The following is a 21,622-nucleotide window of genomic DNA, read 5'->3' as shown; positions in this document are numbered from 1 at the left end:
TCCACTGTGTTGGGACGCATCACTCCTGAGCTTGGAGGAGATGATCCTTGAAGATCAACCAGCTTTCTAGGGCCCCTCTTCCCTTCAGGGCTTTATCACAGAGTACTCTATCAGGTACACTTCCTGTAGGGTGTATTTGGGGAGTAAAGAATCAGACACAAATTCCCAGCTAAATGAAGAATGTATGAGTTCTAGCATGGTTCTGGAAATGCTTCCAGCCTTGACACAAGGCTGTGCTGGCACAAACCTAAAGGTGCTCACCCTTTGCTATTGAAAATTCAGGCAAGGAAGTGGAGTGCATTCCTCATTTTAGAAAGCAAAGGGAAATTGCATATATAAAATGAAATTTCAAGAGAGACGGTACCCTCAGGACTGTTAGAAAACATATTTTTAAGAAGATGTCATAGAAGAGTTTTTATATTTAATGATCTGTTTCTCTGCTCACACAGTAGTAGTAACTTGTAGTTAACTTGTATGAAACAAACAGTAACTTGCTTTCTTGCAAAAATCCATGTTGATCTAGTTTGTTGGCTCATTTCCAAAAGAGATTTGCACATGCTGACTATTAAAGGCTTTCTTTAATCCTCTTCTGCCCTCCTGGTTGAAGAATTATTGGAGGTTTTCCCTTTTTTTCTTGTTTCTTTTCCCTCTTCCATTTGCAATCAGTAATATTGCACCTACTGCCAAAGTAATACAGAATTCAGTTATAATATCAAATACACAATATTCTCCAATTATTGTGTTTGGTTATAGTAAAAATATTGTAGTCTCACAAAATACAGTTTATGGTTCTCAAAATCTTTAGTAAGTATACACTGATATACATTGTAACATATCATTTAAATTACAAAGCCCAGATACCTTTTATAAATGCAGAAAAATGGTTCATTAGAAAGATTTTTTTTTTAAAGTCACATAAAGAAAAGGAATGGGCTCATTACAAAATGTTTCACACATAATCTAACTAATTAACATAATAAATTGCAGGGAACCATATTGGATTATCATATAATTAAATAAATTCCATACGGGCCACATAAGTTAATGTTTTCTTTTTGGAAAATTGTATGCCTTGGCAAATAAAATATTCAGAGCATTAACTATAAAGAAAAAATGGCTTTGTGTAATTATTGTCTCTTGTAATTTGAATTAGATGTAATTACATTTCCTAAATACGAAAAGAAAGTAAGTGTGATCTATAGAGAACAGACAACACCTCTGAGACAAGTCTGTCTTTGTTTCCTGACCCATTAAGTGACAATTATGATACTTGTGTTAAACATCTTAGAAGTGGTATGAACTTGCCATAACTCTTCACTTATTCTGCTTGAAAAGATCATAATAGGAAATGCTTTTGCTCTTCTACTTTTAAATGGAGACCATGACTTGTGCAATAGAAAAAATTCATGGAAAAATGTCAGGTGCATCAAGTGCTATTTTCACCACATACATAAAATAAAGGATTGCCATGTAGCCTTCTAGAAGATATTGCTGTAGACCTCTGTAAAATGTGTGTGTCCTTATGTCTTGTCATAGGCCACTGGTCAGTGCCTGTGTGGTTTTGGTGGAAAACACACACTGCAGTTGTAGATGTCAAGTGAGTTCGTGCACTTCAAGATGAATTACTGATGCAAGTTGTTAATGTACTTGGTTTCTCCAGGGTTGTTTGGGTTTTTCTTTCCCTCACCATTTATTTATTTAAAGTAAAGCAACTGCCAGACAGAATAAGATCTGAAATAAATTCAGTGGGGGTTTAATAACATATTTTATGCCAGTTAGTGAAAAACGCTTCAGAACTTTTTGCATACTTGTGGAGGGTTATATTACCTAAACTCATATATATTTTATGTATTGGTGAATATCCAGTTAACAGTATTGTATGAGCTTGAGGATCTACACACAGAGTTTACAAACTTTGTGTTGCTCAGTCTGTGCTAGACTAAATAATTTATGTTACTGAAAGCATATCTGCTCATATATTCTTAGATGGGAACCATACATTTTGGCCTTTGCATGGAATTGATCTGTGAATCACCTACTTATGGTTTATTCTGTTGTGACAAAAACAAATTATAAGGATGAAATATAATTATGTGGCTTAACTAAATATCTGCTGAGGTTACTTCAGCATTATTTATCATTTACTTTTTGATAGGAACTAGTCTTATATAAAAGAAGTAAATACATTTTTTTCTGAATTTCTTTATGAGAGATGCTTCTCAGAATGGGTCTGTTGCTCTATCATGATTGAAATTTTTTTTTTTTTGCTTCTATGGATGTGATAAAAGTATCTTTTGATTGTCTAAGTGTTAATGTTTTCTAGGCATATTTTTGAATAGTTTTTTCATTTTTTTTAATGTAAATTTTTGATTTCTGTACAAGAGGTTCTGTTACATCTTGTGTGTTAGACTCTAGTGTGTTTTGCTGTTGCACTCTGATTTCTCCTTGGGACTTCTGTCTCACTGATTATGAGAAAGGCCAGTGGAAAATTCTCTTGCTGCATGTGTGGTATCTCCTGTAATTTATAGAATTTTGCTGATAATCATCCTGTTTTTCCTAATGTCTTTCCATGAGAAAAGTATCTCTATCCATAAAATTTTGTGGGGTCCTTTGATTCGCAGTAGCCAAAGCTAGAGAAAAAAGGTAATTGATGTAATAGCAGTGGTTTTATTTCTTGGTTTCCTGAAGGCCATGTGTACTGGTATTCCTCTTGGTCATATGGTTGCTTTTTATTTACAGTGCTTCTACAGTGGGAAGATGTTGTCCACACATTTAGATTCCCTGAACATGAGCCACAGAAATTCATTTTCTTACTTTTTAATATCTAGTGCTAAAATGGTAAGCAGTTTATTTACTGGATGTTCTGGCCCTATTTTCCCTGAAATTTGAATGCCCTTGTGTTTCTGAACTGCCCTTTGCAAAGATACACAGAGAAACTCTAAGGTTTTCCAAAGTTATACCATTTTGAATGTACAGACCTCTATCATCTAGACAACATTATGTGCCCACTTTTTTCCCAACTATTCAAAAATAAATGCAAAATTGGTTTGGAGCAAGTACTTTGCTTCTTCCCATGGGACACCTTTTACTGAACAGTTTACTGAGCCTTACTCAGGACTTCAGGTTGGAAGGTGACCTTGAGGATCACCTAGTTGAACCTTTCTTGGCAAAAGTACAGTCTAGACAAGATGGCACAGCAGCCTGTTCAGCGGAACCTTAAAAGTGCCCAAAGTTGGGGAAACTACCACTTCCCTGAGGACATAATCACAATGGCTGAACATTCTCATTGTGAAAAACTTTCCTCTTGTGTCTAACTGGAATCTCCCCAGGATCACTTGTACCACGTACTCCTCAGCTCTTTGTAGAAAGGGAGTCTCCACCTTCTTAGTATAGACACCCTTTAAATACCACAATATCGTGGTAAGGTCTCCTCTAAGCCTTCTTCTTTCAAGGCTGAACAAACACAGTTCCCTCAGCCTTATTTCGTATGTCAGGCTTCCCTGTCTTTATGGCCTTTTCCAAGCCATCCACAACTCTTTTATACAGTGGGGAGCAAAACTCAACAGAGTTCCAGCTGTGGCCTGAAAAGCACTTTAGTTTTGACAGTAACTTAGTACTCCCTGCTCTCAACACCCATCCTGATGTTTCAAGTCAATTTAGATTATTTCATTAGCAGATCCTTAGACGGCACTTTGATCAAAAGACTTCAATACTGCCTAAGTAATAACCATGTGTGCTTAGTTTGGCAGTTTTGACAATTCCTGTGAGTAGGACAGGAGCCTTTCACTCCTCTTCCCAGATGCTGTACTTGTTTAGCTTCACACTGCATTGGGAGAACAGCTGATGTGTTTCTAACTATTTGGCTTCATAGTGATGTAAAGAAGACTCAGCCAGAGTCAGACTTTCAGCTCCTTCTCTCTGCTGCTTTGCCCTGCTCAATCAACAGAACACATCTAGGTGTCTGTCTTGTTGACTCAGACAGATCCAGTGAAATGGACTGTGATGCACAATTTCCAGGCCAATCCATAACACCTGTCTGTTAAACTGGTTTTAAGTATGATCATCCTTTGGCCTTTCCCATTCCTTTTAAAAGTATATGGATATTCAAACAAAATTTCCTTTAATAACTACATTGTCTGCTTCTCTTGGAAATCTTTTTCAGCCTCATCTGATCCTAATTTTTAATGAAAATTTACTAAAAACAATCAATTATTTTCTTAGATGTCTCTGGGTTTGGAGTATTTTACTGTATGTGAATAGGTCTTTGGGCAGACCATTCCCCCAGTATCTGTGAAATAAGATTCTTATTGTGCTAATGCCATTTAGGAGAAATATTTTTCTGTCTCTGTAGTCTCTTGATTCTACTTTTCTAGTTGTGTATTGGTGGTTAAACAGACTAAGTAGTGAGAAGTCTTCTGAAATTTAGTTATGCTCCCTGCTTCTCTAGCTTTGGCTGTCCTGCAGGTTCCTCTTATTTTTTCTGTAACATCACAATCCTAAATTTATGTCTTGCTTTCCCATTCTTTTTTACTACTACCACTTTAAATACACTTTTATTTCTTTGGAGTTTCCCATTATGAGCTGTTTCTGACTTCTATCTTTGCAATAAATGATTAATTTCCCTTCCTTAAAACATTATGTGGATTACTACTACATATCACATTCTGAAGGGAGGTGAACCTTAATTATGATCACTGCTGAACCGTGCTTATTCTCTTGCAGTCCTTCTAGTGTTTGATTAAGGGCTGAGCCCAAGATCACTCTCAGCTTTCAACTTTTAGGTGCTTCACCGTAGTTCTTGCAAAAATCAGCTGGTGATGAACCAAATATTAGTTTCCTAACCTATGCTCTCATGAGACATTCAGTCAATTCTCCCCATCTTCTCCTGCTCCACTACCCCCAGCAGTTTGCTTTAATGCTGTTTTCTGATCTACAGACTCCAGATGCCTATAAAACCCTTTGGTCCCTACAATTTTCTACAGATACAACTACTCTAATATCAGATGCAGAATAGAAATCACATGCAAGAATGAATGGGGTATGCCATTGTTCTCATTAGTCCTTGTTCCAAAAGTGATCACCTAAATACAGATTCAAACCCATTGTTAGTGATCCTAATAATTCAATTCTGCCAAGTGTTTAAATCTGACCTGTACAAAGACACCGAGGCACACAGGATTGTGTGCCCAGATGCCAAAATGGCAGAAGAAGAGCTGTAAGTCTTCTTAAGGTTAAGCTGAAAATTCTGACCCAAGTAATTCAATGCTTATTTGTATTAGGCTTTGTTTTACCTCTGCCAAACACATCTGCAACACCAGGTAAGCAGATATCTGTGTTCTTGCTCTGGCACTTAGGATTCTAATTCTAGCAGACTTTGCAAAAGAATTCAGTGATTCCTGGTTCATCATAGTCCTGAATTTGTCATTTTTGTGGACTGTGGCAGTGGACAGCATTTTATTACGTTTAGGGGCATGTTCCCAGCTTGTATTGAACAGTGCTCTTGGCTTTTCCTGAACTCCGAGCTCACCACAAGCTGGCAATGAAGTGCTGCTGGCTGTACCATGTTTAGATGGCATTGTTCCACAATATCCTGGTGCAGTGTGAGCTATGGCTCCTGACTTCTGCACATCAGGAACCACTCTACTGGAATGCTTGATGTATGAAATACAATACTGCAGGTGGGAAGGGATCTCTGGAAGTCACCTAAACCAATCTTTTGCTGAAGGCTCAACTAACATGAAAGTTCCATCACGTTCCACCCGACTCTGTGCAGTTGAGTTTTGAGAAAAATTTACGTGTATGGAGATTGCACAGTCTTTTTGGGCACCTGTTCTGTGCAGGTTATCTCATGAAAGTTCACTGACTCCAGCTCCAGTCTCTTCCCATGACTGTGGGTGTTGCTGGTATCCTCAGGTAGCTTCTCTTGCACCACAGACTGCACAGACTCTGCTGTGGGAGTTGAGGTGTGGTAGCTCAAACACAGTAGATGCAGTGCAGTAGCGAGATCTTTAACTAGCTGCCGGTATGGCCACTTGCATTTATAACATGAGAATTCCCTGTCTCTCTGTCTTTACTTCATAAAACAATTAATACATGAAACCTAGGAAGCCATGAGATCATTTGCCACTCACATGACCTTTGTAATTTGACAGTTAATCTATCTTTGTGTAGACCTTGGTCACATTATTCAGATAAGAGGTAGAAGGGGTCTGTTTTTACACTAAATAGTTGATCTGAACCCCGTAAGTTATTACACGGAGTTTTTTAAACCTGGTGAACACAAGAGGCCTGTGGATAGTTTAGTGATGCAAGAAAGCAGACATTTGCTTCTCTCTCCCTTCCTCCTTTGCTGTTGGCTTTCAGACTTCCTATGATGCACCTCTGTGTGTACCCATGTGACTGGTAACTCTCCTGGTGCCTCTCTGTACTGGAAATGATGATTTGCCCTGTAGGATGTGTGGGACACCACGTAGGGGGGAACACCCATGTGTGAGGGCCTGATCCAAAAACTACTGAAGTCATTGAAGGTTTCTCATTTTCTTTCATTACTACTTCAGCCAGGTTCTCCAGGCAGTCACTTTTGTTTGGCTTGTCAGTGGTAAATTTTTAAAACATAATTTCTTTTATTCATCTTTCCTTTGCCTGTTTGGCACCCTTCCTAATCCTCTTATTTCTGAAAAGTAATTGGCAAGTACAATATTTTGCTGCATAGGAAGAAGCTTTGAGCTGTTTGTTCTCTTACTAAAACAAATGACACAATGGAAAAATAACATCGGGACATGAAAGGGAAGGAGAGGAGGAGGAGAGGAAGGCGTCAGTAGGCAAGGGCAGAGGGAAGTGTCCTTGGGGAGGCTGATTGGGTTCTGTGGGACGTGGGAGGGCCTGATGCCTGCCTGCTCCCTTGCTCCAGCCATACCCTTCTGCAGCGGGGTCTTGCTCTGCTCCAGTTTTTCTCTGTCGCTGCCCTCTTGGCTCAGGATGTTTTCCGTCTTCTCTATATTTCAAAGCTTTGTGGTAAATAATCAATTCAAACCAGCACCCAGTCTCTCTTTCTGTAATTCTGAAAACCCATTAAATTATATTGTTGGGGGAAAACAATAGTTGTGCTAATCATGCTCTGTGCATGTGCATCTTAATTTCCCCAGAGACCTGAATATGAATTTTTACTAACATGTTAATTTTGTGTGTTAATCAGTAGCTGTAGGCCGAATGAATGGATTGACTATGTAAAACTGTTTGATATTGAAACAACTCCTTTTGACCCCCTCAAATTGGCTTCATTCCACTGAAGACGGTTAAAGTTAATTAAGCACTCAATAGGTTTATGGTGTTTAAATTAAAATATATCACTACTCATTGTGTAGTCATCAAGCGAGGACGGCGCTTCCCCCCCCTCGCCGGTCCCTCCTTGCCGGTGCCTCCTCCGCGCCCGCTCCGCGGCCCGCGCACGGCGCGGCCAGGGCGCCGCCAGGGGGCGCCGTGGCGCTGCGCTCGGCGCGGCCCTGAGGGAGCGGGGGGGGGGGGGGGGGGGGCGGTCAACGAGACTCCCCAATTCCCGCTCCTCTCCCACCTTCCCGGCCTTCCCCACCTCCCCACGCCTCTCCCACCTTCCCGCACTGCCCTCCCCACCCCTTGCCTCCCTCCCCCCCCTCCCTTTTCAATTAAACTTCTGCGATGACATGCTAGAGCCCAGGGATGTATGTTTACTGAGAAATAACTGAAATTATGCATGAAAAAATATATAAAATAACACTTAACTCTTCCTTTTTTAAAAAAGATGCGTTGAAAGCTGTAACAATTGATGTGCTGGCTTTCCCCTCTGGGCCCTTTTAAAGGGCTGGTGGTGGCTGGGGGTTGCGATTGCTGCTTTTCAGAAGCCATGACAGTCACGTTAAGATCTCCGAAAAGAATTGTATAATAGGTAGAGTGCAAAAAAATGAGATAATGGTAATTCTCAAAGGAATACATGCTTTAAATTAAAAAGCCACAGTGCTGCTGATGTGAGCATTATATTAATGCTTGTATGACACAATCCTCAAAGCTCTTTCTTCTTCCTCAAGCTGTTTACTTCACCCTTGAAAGTGAGGGCTACGTGGCATCCTGGCACGGCCAGCACAGATTGTAACTCATGATTGCAAGTGCTTCACATTCTTGGAAAAAGTAAAGCTTTTGTAGTGTACTTTTCAGGAATAATCTATGCAGAAGAAAGAAGGTGTTGCAATGTGGGAAGATTTAATGTGGTTGTGCCAGTGGTGGGTGAAGCTCCTGACATCCTTGTCAGTGGGCTACAGGTGTGGCAAGTTGGCAGAGGATAGCCGAGTGACCCCACAGACAGGTGAAGTGAGGGCACTCAGCCCTTCCTGCTGAGTTTGCCACTGATGGGATCTCATTTTTTATAATGTGTAAAAAGGCTGAAAACCTTCTCCATGCCTGGTTTAACTGCTTGCACATTGTGTTTAAACAACAGAGAATGACATGTTGCCCTGTTATTATTACAGGCTGGTCAACATTACCACAGTCAGATGTCCACTGAAAGCACAAAGGACAAAAATTATTGTTTTCATACTGGCCTTCTGCACCTAGGAAACGTTTCTGCACTCTTCCAAAACTAGGAATGCTCTATGAGGGAAGAGGAGTGATGGAAAGCGGCTCAAAGATGTATCAGACTAAATAAAATAATATTATAAAATAAGTAGACTGTCCTTGAGCCCTGTTACTTGTATTGGTCAAGTATAATGCTTGCTTTCAAAATTCATCTTGGCTGTAAAATAAGAACCCATAAGTATATCTTATTTTACAAATGTTAAAAAGGGTGTGAAATCCCATCACATGCCTTTGTAGTAATTCATTATTAATTTATCATGTTCTTCTGTTTACCTTTCCAAAAGAGAGTTGATATTTTACCTTCTGCGCACCTTGGTGTATGTGAGTGAAATTTTCTTATCTTGGATTTCATAAGATGAGCAGAGTGGGTTACTCCTGTCTGAGCTACAGGTTAAATAGGTGATTTCCTCAATGTTCTCATCTGTGCAGAGCTGTGGAGGAGCACAGTGTTTGAGAGAATGTCAAAGCCTGCCTTTGCGAGGCCATGGCTGAAAAGTACTGTCTCTGTTGTGGCATATTTCTACCTTTCTGCAGTAAACTGTTTCCTAGTGTTTTTTAAATGTATTTCATGTTTCCCCATCTGTGCCAGCTAGGTCTGTTGGATCTACTGCTGGGCAGATAAGTCATAGGCTGGGCTACTGCAATTGCATCCTCCGTGGTGAAAGCTGAGAAATGACTTCTTGCCTTCTGAACCCTTTTGCAGAGCAGTCCTCTCCAGTAATGCAGCTCACATTTGTGCTGGCTGGTGACAAGAGAGGAGGAGGTCTGGTCGTGCTATCAAATGCTACTTCCTGTTCAGACTCATAGCTCACATTTATAGCTACCACCACAAAAGGCAAATGACATTTTTACATGGAAAGCTTTCACAGGAGCACTCAGAGGGCTGATAAACATGCTTTACAATTCTGGATGAGGTTAGACTGACTGCAGGAAAGATCTAATGCCGTGGACCAGCTAAGTATTTATATTTCTTCAATATCTTCAGATATGATTGTATCTGCAGTGGGGATTTTATCCAACAGGGTAGCTGTGCACATGGTGCAAGTACCTAATAAGTAGGTGTAAATATTAATATACAATGTGATTTTCTTTTTTCCCCTTACTGTAGTGCCTCTTGAAATCAGTACTACAGCACTGGCACAGATGAAGTACACAGATGCTTTACTTATGTGCTCAAGGATTTGGTGCTCTGCAGCTCTACCCACCATAACCAAACCATGAGGTCAGAATTTTGCAGCATTTTTTTCCTTTGTGCATCTCTTTGACAGCACCAGCCTAGCTACAAAAACTCACTTGTTCTGTGAGCCTATATTCAGTATCATGTTTCGCACACAGTGACAGTTCATCCAGAGATCTGCAAATCTACTTTGCAGCAACACAATCTGCTTACCAAATTAAATAAGTGAAATCGGGGATTTCAGTAATCCCTTGAGAGCAGCTTTGTAATGTAAATGAGTTTGGTTGCCAGTGATAGCCATTTGCCAGAAGAGCTTGAGGATTTTGAAGATGCCACCTAAATAATCCTTGGAAGGCTCACTGGGTGCAGAACTGTGCCTTTGCTGGTTTTCCCATGCTGAAGGACAGTTCTTGCAGGGATATCTGTGGCTGCCCTGGTGCTTTTGGCTGACAGAAGCCAACAAGCCTCAGCATGGACATGAGGTGTCACCTGCTGCTTCATGCATGCAGTTAGTCAAGGTGTGAGAGCCTAACACTTAACAGGGGTTAGGTGGTTTCAGAGAAATGATTTAATAATACCCTGGTGAGAACTCTAGCCTGTAGGAATAGTAAAAAAGTTTGTTTGGTGTTTTTTTTTAATATTAAATTCTTTCAATGAATCATAGTGTTTAAAAGGAAATAGAGGATTAAGTTTAAGCATTTTATCTTTTTTAATCTCCTTCTTTGAGTTTTTGTGTCTAAGTTGATAAAGGGCTGTCCAATGAAGAGCTGGAGTATCACATGCAGATTTAACTAAGGCATAATGTAGAAATCTGATTTGCAGAGCTTGCTCTAGAGCAGCTGACTTGGATTTGCTCAGCAAACCTACCTCTTTCTCTGCTAAGAAGACAGATGAATATACATTTCCCAAGCATGCATGATATGATAGCAGGACCTTGTCTGCTTCAGGAATCAAACATGTAAAAATTGTAATAGCTGTGTCTATTTTTTTCATCATCAGCTGGTTCATATGGAGGAAAAATGTTTCTTAGCACAACGTGTAATGTGTTTTGGGAGGGCTGCCAAGCATGTTCCCATTTCTATTTTGTTTTCATGCAAAGGTGTTCTAAATGAGACTAATCAGCCCCACAGAGGATATGACACTAGCCATGTATTTTCTGCCTAAGAATTTTAAAAGGGCTTTCCCTCAGAGGTATAATTTTAAGTTACTGAAGTCTATCACCTGGCCTTGAAAAGATGTCCTAATGTTCGCATACAGGTCTTTACCTACTACCATAACAACCTGGTCTACAAACTTGTTTTAATGTATGAGGTACTTTCCAGATTTGGACTATTCTGGGGCCCCACTCTGTATTTTCACACATTTGTCAAGGAACAATAATATATTTGATGGATGCTGGGTGTTAACACATGCTGAGGGAAACTTTCCTCCAGCCAGAGCACTTTGAATCCAGTTGTCATCATTCTGTTCCTTCTGGATTGATGTTAATTTTCTGTGATGCTGCTGGGGCTAGAAGTGGACTCAACAACTTTCAGTTCATATGTTCTTCCATGCAGCAAGTGAAGGAAACAACCTTTCTTAATTCAAGAAGTTGTTCTGCCATATCATTCCAGATGGTTATGAACAATCCTAGCAATTCAACACTTGTTAACTTTTATTTTCCATCTTATTTGGGTAATCATTTAAAGTGTTGAGAAAGAATAGAAGATGATTGGCAACCCCCAAGGGTAAGAGGGCACGTGTAATTCAATAGCAGATGAGGTTTTGGTTTTTTGTGTTTTCCTGTATTGTATAACCTGTCTGTGAGAACTTTTAGGCCCACTGGGCTTTGAATGTTTTGCTGCTGGGTCATAGCATGCTCATGTCCTCTGGCTTACTCTGTCCTGATAAAACATGACTTGTAATTTAGAAGAAAATTATGTAAATTAAGATGTTAAGTTCTTACCAGGGCATTGTAAACTTCAGTTTTAAAGGTCAGCTTAAAGAAAACATAATTTTTTTGATGTTGTACTTTTCAGTTGATTTTAATTGGCGGAATGGGCAAGGGGGCACCCTGATGATGATGATATCTAACAGATAGCAGCATGAGCTATCTGAGCTATGCTGAGTAAAACTGGGCAATAAGGTCTTTGAATACCATTCTCCTCTTGAATTTTAATTTCAGAATAAACCAATTTATCATGGTGCAAAACAAATCAGTTTAGTACCTATTTTTATAGTTATATTATTAAATATACTCTTTGACACAATATTGTAGTCTGGTCATCAAGGAGGATGTGATACTTCCAGTCCTACAGCAAAACGTGTTCTCTCAGAGTGATCTCAATGAACAGTTTATTTGCTGCAAGTTTTATACTGCTGCTGAAGATCAGCCTGGTGCTGCCTTTGATACCCATATAGAGGGAAAAAATGCACTGGTGGTGTGGGGTTGTCTCTTTCTGTTGTGTCTTTGCTGATGGTACGCAGGCAGTAATCTGTATTGATATACCTTTGCTTTTAATAATTCTAGATGTTATATATTTATTTATCACTATTTTTTTTAAGGGTCAGAAAAATTTTTGCTAGGACATTAAGGGTTTTTCAGATAGCTGGGGTCTCACTTGAAAGCTGTGTGGAATTGTGATTTTTGGATTAAATTGCCTTGAAAGATTGTTTCCAACACCACTCTTTGCTGCCTGCCATCTGCTCCAAGGGCTGTTTCTTTTTTCAGCTGTGAAACGCAGCCAATTTGGCCCTTGTTCCTCAGGGTGTTGGGAGGAAGAGCTTCTCCCCAGCTGTTGCCGAGGGGAATTCCCTGCAACTCTTAAATGTCCCAGAAAGGGGTGAAAGCAGAATGAAGCCTGACAACGGACAGTGCCAGGCAGAATCGTGTTCAGTGAACTCTGCTCAGCTTGGGTCAGAGTATCTGCCAGTTCTGGGCTGAGCTACATGGCTGAGTAAGTTGGTTCTGAGTGTGTGTCAGAGGCAGACTTGGAGCTTTTTGTGGGCCACTTCCCTTCCCCAGTTCTGGCCAAGCAAGGTGTGTGGTACTGAGAAACCAGGAGCTGAGTCTTGGATTAGATTTGAATGCTTGAATTAGATTTGAATGCTAAGGCTGTGGCCTTAGCATTACATGTGAATTCTTTCAGGTCCGTGCAAATAACAACAGCAAGACCTCCTAGATGAAGTATTTTTCTTCTCACTCACAAGCTTGGTGTGTTGCATATGAAAATCTACAATGCCCCAAAATCCCAGACTTTATTTTTGGGCAGATCCCCATAGTCATTGATGCAGAAGTAAGGGATTTTTCCAGGTAGGAACGTTTTGGTTTGGTTTTTGGGTTTTTTTTTGTCTGCCAGAAAAATATTAGAATCTTAAAAATTAACCTGTTGTTTGGTATGCTCCTGTTAGCTTTCCATGCCTAATTTTGGGTTCAGTGAACAAGGACAGTTAGCAGTTTTCCCTTTGTACAATGCTATCGTGGAGGACCTTCACACTTCTTCATTCTCCTCATGTGGAATGCTCACAGATGCTACCTGTAGTTCTGCTGACAGTAGATAATGTTACTATGTTATATATAAAAAATTATATATAGATTGTATATATTCGTATTTTTGTATATTATCTAAAAATATATTTATATATACAAGTATAAAAAATGTTTGTATGTGAAGTCCAGCCAGCAACCAAGCCCCATGCCAGCCACTCACTCGTTCCCTCAAGGTAAGATGGGGGGCAAAATCAGAAGAGCTACAGTGAGAACACTCAGGGATTGTGATAAAGCCCATTTAATAAGCAAAACAAAGTGGGACAAGGAATTAATTTCTCCCTCCCCATTGCAGGCAGGTGCTCAGCCCTCCCCAGGAAAGCAGGGCTCCGTCATGCATAACGTTACTTGGGAAGAGTCCATCACTCCAAACATCCCAGTTTTTCCTTCCCCCCACCTTTATATGCTCAGCATGACACCAGATGGTCTGGGATATCCCTTGGGTTAGTTGGGGTCAGCTGTCCTGGCTCTGTCCCCTCCCAAGTCGTTGTGTGCCCCCAGCCTCCTCAATGGTGGGGTGAAGACAGAAAAAGCCTTGACTCTGTGTGTAAGCACATCTCAGCAGCACTGAAAACATCCCTGTTTTCAGCACAAATCCAAAACGTAGCTCACACCAGTTACTATGAAGAAAAGCAACCCTACCCCAACCAAAACCAGTATAACCCGTCTTACATAGTGTCAATCTATCTTTAATTTTCAGTGTGAACCTGTGGGAGTCCAAAAGCAAAATATTGTGATGGTCCTGACTGAAAATAATGCTGATGTATCTGAAAAAACTGCAAAGAATATGAACACTAATCTTGCAAATTACTCTATATATATTTTTTTTTTTTTTTTTAATAAAAGTTAACTTCTACTGAAATCTGAAAACAAAGCAAAAAGAATGGCACTGCCAGGAAACAAGAAAAATTCTATTTGATACAAAAACAAGAAAAACACTATTTGATATAAAACCGAATATGCAACTGTTTTTAATCCTATAGTTTTGTATAGAATAAAGTTAATATTACTTTGTATTGCACAAAAAAAAAAAAAAAAAAAAAAAAGAGAAAGGGAAGAACTTTAAATTAGCAAAGTTTCCTAAAGTAAATTTATATTAGTGTAGTAAACCCAGCATTTTTTGTGCTGTGTATTTTATCACAGAATGGAAGTAACAGTCAGTCAGCCTTGTCACTGTTCATTTTGCACTTTGGATTATTTTCTCTCCCTTTGTTGTTTTTTAAATTAAAAACGAGCTATTTTGTTGTGTAAGATATTCTTGATGTTGATACTGTGTGTGCACATTAACTGCTGTAGCAGGCCTGGCGGGCTCTTTGGATCCTACAGCTTCCAAATGATTAATACAAATGCTGCTGTGAAATTATTACAGCAAAGGCAGCACCAGATTATGGACAGAAGTGCAGTAATGGCATCCAGGAATGCCTGAGCTTTCGGTTCAGACTGGCTACCAGCCCTCCTCAAGTGAATTGCTTCACATCGCTTCTCTTATCCTCATTACTTAGAGAAAATAATACTTTCCCATGATTATGTAAGATGACTATGGATAATAGAGAACCTCTATTAGTCTTTAAAGGGAAGAAACTGTTACTAAGTAGGTTTTTTACTATCATGGATATCTTGGTTTTAAGTCTTATTTTCAGGGGAAAAAAATCCACATTACTTAAGAAATGACGCTCATTGTCTTCTGGAGGAATTAGACTGGTATTGTTTTAACATTAGACTGCCACTAACAACCTGGAGTGTGACTTAAGAGATGGGCTCTACTGCACACAGTGGGTACCTATGGAGTAGTGAAAATAGAGGAATCCCTTTAGGATTTCCAGGGAGAACTGGAGAGCAGTGCATCCTCAGCAGTACATCCAATGTTCTGCTCATGTGACAAACACTAAATCAAATATCTTATGGTCAGCTGCAGAGCAGCACAACTATCCTCTGGTGATTTCCTTTCCCTCCGCCCTCAAAATGATTTTGTACCACTAGCAGCCTGGGTATGGTGAATTTGAACAAATATATACATTATTCTTTTGCAAAAAACTTCCATGTACAGTTTCTAATTAAATGATTTTAATCATTCCAATTCAATTAACCTACATAAACATCAAATATCAAAAATGAATCTTTGTTCCTGTAGTCCATCACTGCCTCCACAGAATTGTTCTCAGTGGTATAAATGATGTTTGTTCTCTTGTTACTGCATCTCCAGATAATGAGCAGTTTTATTATAGCTGAAGCATTATCCCAGCATGTATTTGCAAGAAGTATATGACAATGAAATAGTAATTTTTCATTATTTTTCTTAATATCTTTAGACCATCTATGCATCTGATAAATATTTATACTCAGCTTTGTATAGAAATATATTTCTCTTTTCTAAATTACCCTCAACTGCAACTGCTTTATATGACTTTTTTCTCTTTTTATCTATTATAAAGCGGGTTTTAAGGTCCTCTCAGTATTTTGCATGAAAGTTTTTTCTTCTCTATGTTTGTTAGGAATATGTGCTATGGACAAAGGAAGCATTATTTACCCAGGGTAATGATATTATGTTACCCGGTATTTTACTTTAGACCTACTTCAGACGGCTGCAAAGCATTTTGTTTTCTTTTATCGATATCTTAGTGATGAAATTATAATGATACTTTCATTACTTACTGATGTTGTTTTATTTAAGCATTACTTACTAATCTTGTTTTCAAGTAGACTGTATCATAAAAAGGGGTATAATGAGATATTCAAAAGTCTGTTTCTTACAGGATTTTTCCCATTTTTATTTGAATGTTTTCCTAGCACAAAAGGTTCATTACCACTAATTACTGTGGTTACACTTGGATTTATGATGTAGTTCCCAAAAGGAAAAAAAACCTCTATCTATCAGTGTTTTCTTCAAAGAGAAAGTTTGGCTGATCTGGGGAAGTAATTGCACCAAAATACTTCTTGTAAATAATAATGTCTTCGTCATTTTTAGGGATAAGAAAATGAGCATGAGAGCTGAGTTGAAGAAGTATGTGTGTGGGTTTCCTGTATCTCCTTACTTTTTAAACTATATCCTCTTTCACAGCAAATATTAATGATGAGACCAGTTCTGATGTGGGCATTGTTTCCTTCTACTGCTTTGTTACATTTACATTGGTGACTGTTAGACAGATGATTCACACGAAATGCACTCTCCCATTTTAATTTTGGTCTCATCTAAAAATAGAGATTCTATATCAGAAGAGTGTAATAGAAGATAATGAGATGATACGTAGAAAGGAAATACCAAGCAGCAAGAGAAAGACCAGAAAAAAAATCCATGTAGCACTTAGCACTAATTTGGAGGAAATGAAGACATTGCCCTCTAAAATCTTGACAGTTAAAATCCAGCTGTTTGTTGCCGCATCCTAATCCTTTTTGCTTTATAGGTTTCCGGAATAATGGAATTTTAAATTAATGGAGTTTTGGTGAATTTATTTTCAGAATTGTGAATCTCCCTGTCACAAATCTCATTAACACAGATTAAATGTGAGGAACATTGCCTTAGTGACCAAAACAGGCTCACTTGACGGCTCCTTGTTCCACACAAGGACAGAGGCATTGGCAATCTGGGTAATATAGAAAATGCACGTGCAATGGATCTTTCTAATTTAAGGAAGTTAACACGTGTCATCACTGCAGATCTTTTCAGGCAATTTAAACTGCAAGATCTACATATCTCATGCCTATTTGTCGTAGCTTTCCATGTTTTTTATTGTACTGTTAATGTTTGGATAATTCTCAAGCCTTTGTTATTACCTTTTCTCCTCAAGTGCATGTTAAACATGGCCTTGCACAAATCTTGGTACATTAAATGTAATTGGCAGTATTATTGATATTTGCAGGTATGCACTGTTTCAAAGGATTGCATTACAATGAGGAAGATTTCACTTAATCGTCCTTTTTCCTCTGCCAGTGTAGGCTAAGTTAACTCTACCAATCACCAAATGTGAATTTGCACCTGTATTTTTATTGCCAGTGATGTCAGAATTAATATGAAAGAAATAATATGAAGTCTTTAATATACTGAGTGGAAAAATAAAGTGCAGTGAAAGCTTCCTGTTTACATGGTGGTCTTGGTATTGAGAAAAATCTTTTCTGCTTCATATCTCCTTATTGTATTATGCGGGACCCATGAGAGTTTGATGCCATTAGCAAGTGCACGAATGAACGCAGAAATGTTTCAACAGATGTCAGAATTGTGCATTGTTTTGTATTTCTGCTGTTTTAAAATATTTTTCATTTAACAACACCTTTGTCCTGCCAAGAGAAAAAAACAAATGGGTTTCGTGTGTATGTACAGAATTCACCTATATGTTACAAGGCAGCCTTGTCCTTCCATGGCATGCTTTACACAAGCACCATGGAGCTCTGTGGCAGCTGCAGTGACACAAAAGTAGTTATAAACAACAGCCCAAAGCCTGGATTTAAAATTCCCAACAGGTGGAGCAGATCATATTGCATTTGCCAATGTATTTCAAGGCTCTAGCTACTGTAAAGAAAATCCTTTGGTTGATATTTTCAAACAGAGCATAGCATTTGCTAAGGAGTTAATAATGTAAGAAAAAATCAGTAGTTACTAAACAGGAAAAAAGTCTAGTTGTGTGGCAACTGTAAGTGAAGGAAAGAAATTATAGTAAAAGATGGTAGAATAACCTGGCATGTACATGGGTGATATTGTGAGTCTTGCATGTGGCATGTAAAGCATTTAACAAATCAATAATTTTCACATTTCCCAAAGCACACGCTTTCAGCTTGCTTCAGTGGTACATTAAAATAACAAAAGTGTCATAATAGTTGTGATTTTTTTTTTTTTTTCATTTAAAAGGATGGCTGTTAGCAGAATTATCCTAAATCAGAAGTTTGGAGATGTTGAACTGATGTTTTTTAAGTCATGAACCTGACTTTTTTTTTTTTTTAACAAGGAGAAAGACTTACTTTTTTAAAAGCACCTAATTATAAGTCGATGTTTCTATGAAGTTGTATTTTGTCTATAAATTAATGTTACAAAAAGTTATTGCCTATGCCTTAAAGAGAGATTATTGGATTCTTTTGTGAATGTTCATTTTCCCTTTTGTGCTTAGAAGTGAAAATGGTTTTGATTATAAAGTGTATTTTCATATGTTTTTACTTTCTGTTAAAGGGCTGGCTGGCTTTTGCCTGTGCTGATTAACCAGAACACTTCAAGGTACACATTCATCCAGAGTTTTTATTGCAGAATATAAGTTTCTAAACTTCAAAATTTGAAGTAAGGATATAGAGATTATTGAATAGTTTGATACTGAAATGGTACCATTCATAAGTTTATATCCCTTTCCTCTTGCTGTGTATACAAGTTTCCTTGAAGAGCTGTGTGCACTTTTGATGCCCACTGCAGAATGTATTAAGGTAGCCTTTGCCTAAGGCAGTGCTCTGCACTTTGGCTTTTTCAGGCCAGTGCCTCTGGCTCCAGAGTAAAGGCTTAAGATCTGAAATGAGTTGTAATGATCAATTCCTTCAATAAATCTTAAAGAACTTTGAAAACTGAAAAACTGACTCCCAAAGGTGATTGAAACTTGTAATTCCGTTTTGCTCGACATGAAGTTATATAATCCTTCAGCACATTACATGGTTCTCCCGTGGCATTAGGGTATTAGTACTAATGGAAAGACATAGTTATTACAAACAATTCCAAATTTCACGGTGTGTATCTTAATAGCAGAAAGGGATTTTCTCATGATTAAAAAGAAAAATGGGTGGCAAAATAAGGAAGAAATGCTTGTTCCATAGGGTGATCCCCTGGAGGCTTAATTACTGAAAAAACAAATAGGAGGTAAATGTTCAAGATGTTTACAGGTTAAACATTCCATGAGTATCTTTTAAATAAGAGTATCTGCAGCCTTGAAGCAGCTAATTGCTCAAGAATCACAGCCATTTGTGCTGCCTCATTTTCCCCTGGGATCGACACTCACAACAGGATAATTCTTACCCTGATGTAAGTGTCACAGTAGGGACTCAGTGTAATTTGCTGATATGATATCAAAAATAGCATTAAGGTAATTACATTTTGCACTTGTAATGTTTCACAGACAATAATATAACTGAAAACTACTCTTTTTTTTTGCTTATAGTAACCTGGCCATTCCCCACCAGAACCAGAGCTTTCTTCTCTTTTTCTTTCTAAGGTTGAGCAGTGAAGTTAGTCAAAAGTTTTGGGGCTTTTTTTGCATCTTTAACACAGAATTGTATCCAATAATCAGAGCTGAAGAACAAATTGAAATACGTATTACACTGTTTGACTTGCGAGATGTTCTGTAGGCTAAGCTGATCCACTGTGTGATCTGTCTTCAGTCCAGTTCCACTGCAGCATAATTGAACTCTGTTCCTCTTGTTTTCTGGAGGAAAAGTAAAATGAGTAGATTGTTTTGCTGTTGTTGCTTGGATGTATATCAGTTGATAAAATTAAACCTTTGTGTTGAAAAATTTAATTCTCTGTAACATTAACTTGTGAATTGTGAAACCTATGCAAGGAAGCTCAGTATTTGCAGCTCTTGGGATTACCTGGTCATACAGTAATTCTTACAGTCCAGGGCAATGAGAGTGCAATGGAAAAATGACTACAGCAAGAAAACCAGACCTTAGTTTGCTGGAAATTGCCATAGAGATCTGGATTTAAATTGAGCTCCTCCTGAATTTACATCATGTGACAGAATGACCCAGTGCTACTCACTTGGGTCACCAGGGACAAAGGAAATGGATTTAATGATGATTTAGACTCAGCTCAACAGAGATTTTGCAAAATTTTGTACTAAGTTGGTGGTGTTTCTTTCAAGTCTTGTATCAGGTTCTGGAAAATGCCCAAGTCCTGGGAAGCACTGTCTTACTTGCATGTGATATCTTATTAAGGTGGTACCTATCATCTTATTTAGACATTTTAGATTAGATTTACAACTTTGGTATTACAGAAGGGATGATTGTTCATTAAATATGAAAAGAGGGCTTCGGTGGATCGATGTTTATTGCACAGGGGCCCTCGTGGAGACGCTCAGGCGGCGCCCTGCCAGCACCTACGCGTGCGCACGATCTCACCTTCGCAGGTAGTCGCGAACAGCCGCTCACACCCACAGGCTGCGCACGACCCGGAGACAGAAAGGCAAGAGGGGTTTCTGTATGCAGCTCCAAGGTGTTGCATGAAACCAACACACTGGAAGGAAGCAAGGACAAAGAACCCAAACCAAAAGGCGCGTGTGGTTTTAATCTGAAGGGTCCCAGAGGCGGGCAGAGTATCAGAAGCCGATGGTCTGAGGGCTAGGGGGCAGAGACAAGGGCAAGTGACACAATAGGAGTCAATGGGAGAAGGGATGGGAGGGGGGAGAGAGACAGTGACCAGGGGAATCTCGGTAAAGGGAGAACTTTCTAGCACAGTGGTTTAGGGAAAGACCACTTCCAAAGCAACATGGGGGGTGTAAAGTGGACTTTGCCACCACTACAATTAAATCCTGGTCCAAACAAGCAAAGGTATCCCAGAGATGACAAACGTGGGAACAGAGTTTAAATTTTTGTAACTACAAACTACAGGCACGTTGAAGAACTGATGGCAGCTTTCAAACCAGCTGGTTTAACTGGTATGGTGGTTAGCCTACAAAGCCCCCAGGAGCTGCCCCATGGAGAGCTGCTCTGGAGCCAGCTGTGACTTGTCTCTGCTTCATCCAGACCTCTACTGAGTTCTTGCAGGAAAAAAAATGTATTTATCTACCTGGCTTTGAGGGACTCACTGACCACACTGCCCATGGGTGACTGTTTTCTGCCAAAGACTGGTCACGAAAATGCATAGAGGAGCCAAGCTGGACTGACAGTTTATCTTTGCAGCTGTTATAATTTCAATGTACAGAAACAACCATTCAAAGAGAGATTGTTCTTCAATACAAGAGGCACTCTGAACATCTCAAAATTAAAGCCTAGGAATGAAGGCAAATTCAGAGGATGTGTTTGAGGGCTCTCCTGCAATGGACTAAGTCACACAGAGCAAAAAAAAAGGACATTTGAATATAATTTTATTTTGCCATTGAACAGTGCTAGGGACCTTTTTTGTAGATAGACAAATGCTTGTCATTACTTTATGCTCAAAGGCAACATTGAAAGTGACCTGGAACAGGCAGGAACTGACTTTTTTCTACTAATATGATATGAAAGTTTTATCGTATTAGGAATTTTCTGTCATGGTGGATTAGTATCAGGTCATATTAACGTTTGTTTTTACTAACTTACAATGAAATGTGCTAACGTGACTACACTTCACTATCACATGAGAAAAAAAGCAGAAT

The 21,622-nt window shown here is 39.0% G+C and overlaps 1 long non-coding RNA gene across 3 annotated transcripts in view; it reads left to right on the top strand.

Moving 5' to 3' along the window:
- The window catches only part of LOC138111188 (uncharacterized), a 37,271-nt gene extending 16,847 nt beyond the window's left edge, over nt 1-20,424 (top strand). For all 3 annotated transcript variants that reach the window (XR_011151266.1, XR_011151267.1, XR_011151264.1), the window contains 2 exons: nt 18,463-18,507; nt 19,430-20,424. This is a non-coding gene — a long non-coding RNA (uncharacterized lncRNA). The remainder of the gene's footprint in view (nt 1-18,462; nt 18,508-19,429) is intronic.
- Nucleotides 20,425-21,622: the final 1,198 nt, after the last annotated feature.

The sequence above is a fragment of the Aphelocoma coerulescens genome, chromosome 5 (genome assembly GCF_041296385.1).
Source record: "Aphelocoma coerulescens isolate FSJ_1873_10779 chromosome 5, UR_Acoe_1.0, whole genome shotgun sequence".
NCBI classification, from domain to species: Eukaryota; Metazoa; Chordata; class Aves; order Passeriformes; family Corvidae; genus Aphelocoma; species Aphelocoma coerulescens.
This window is presented reverse-complemented; position numbering and strand designations above follow the sequence as displayed.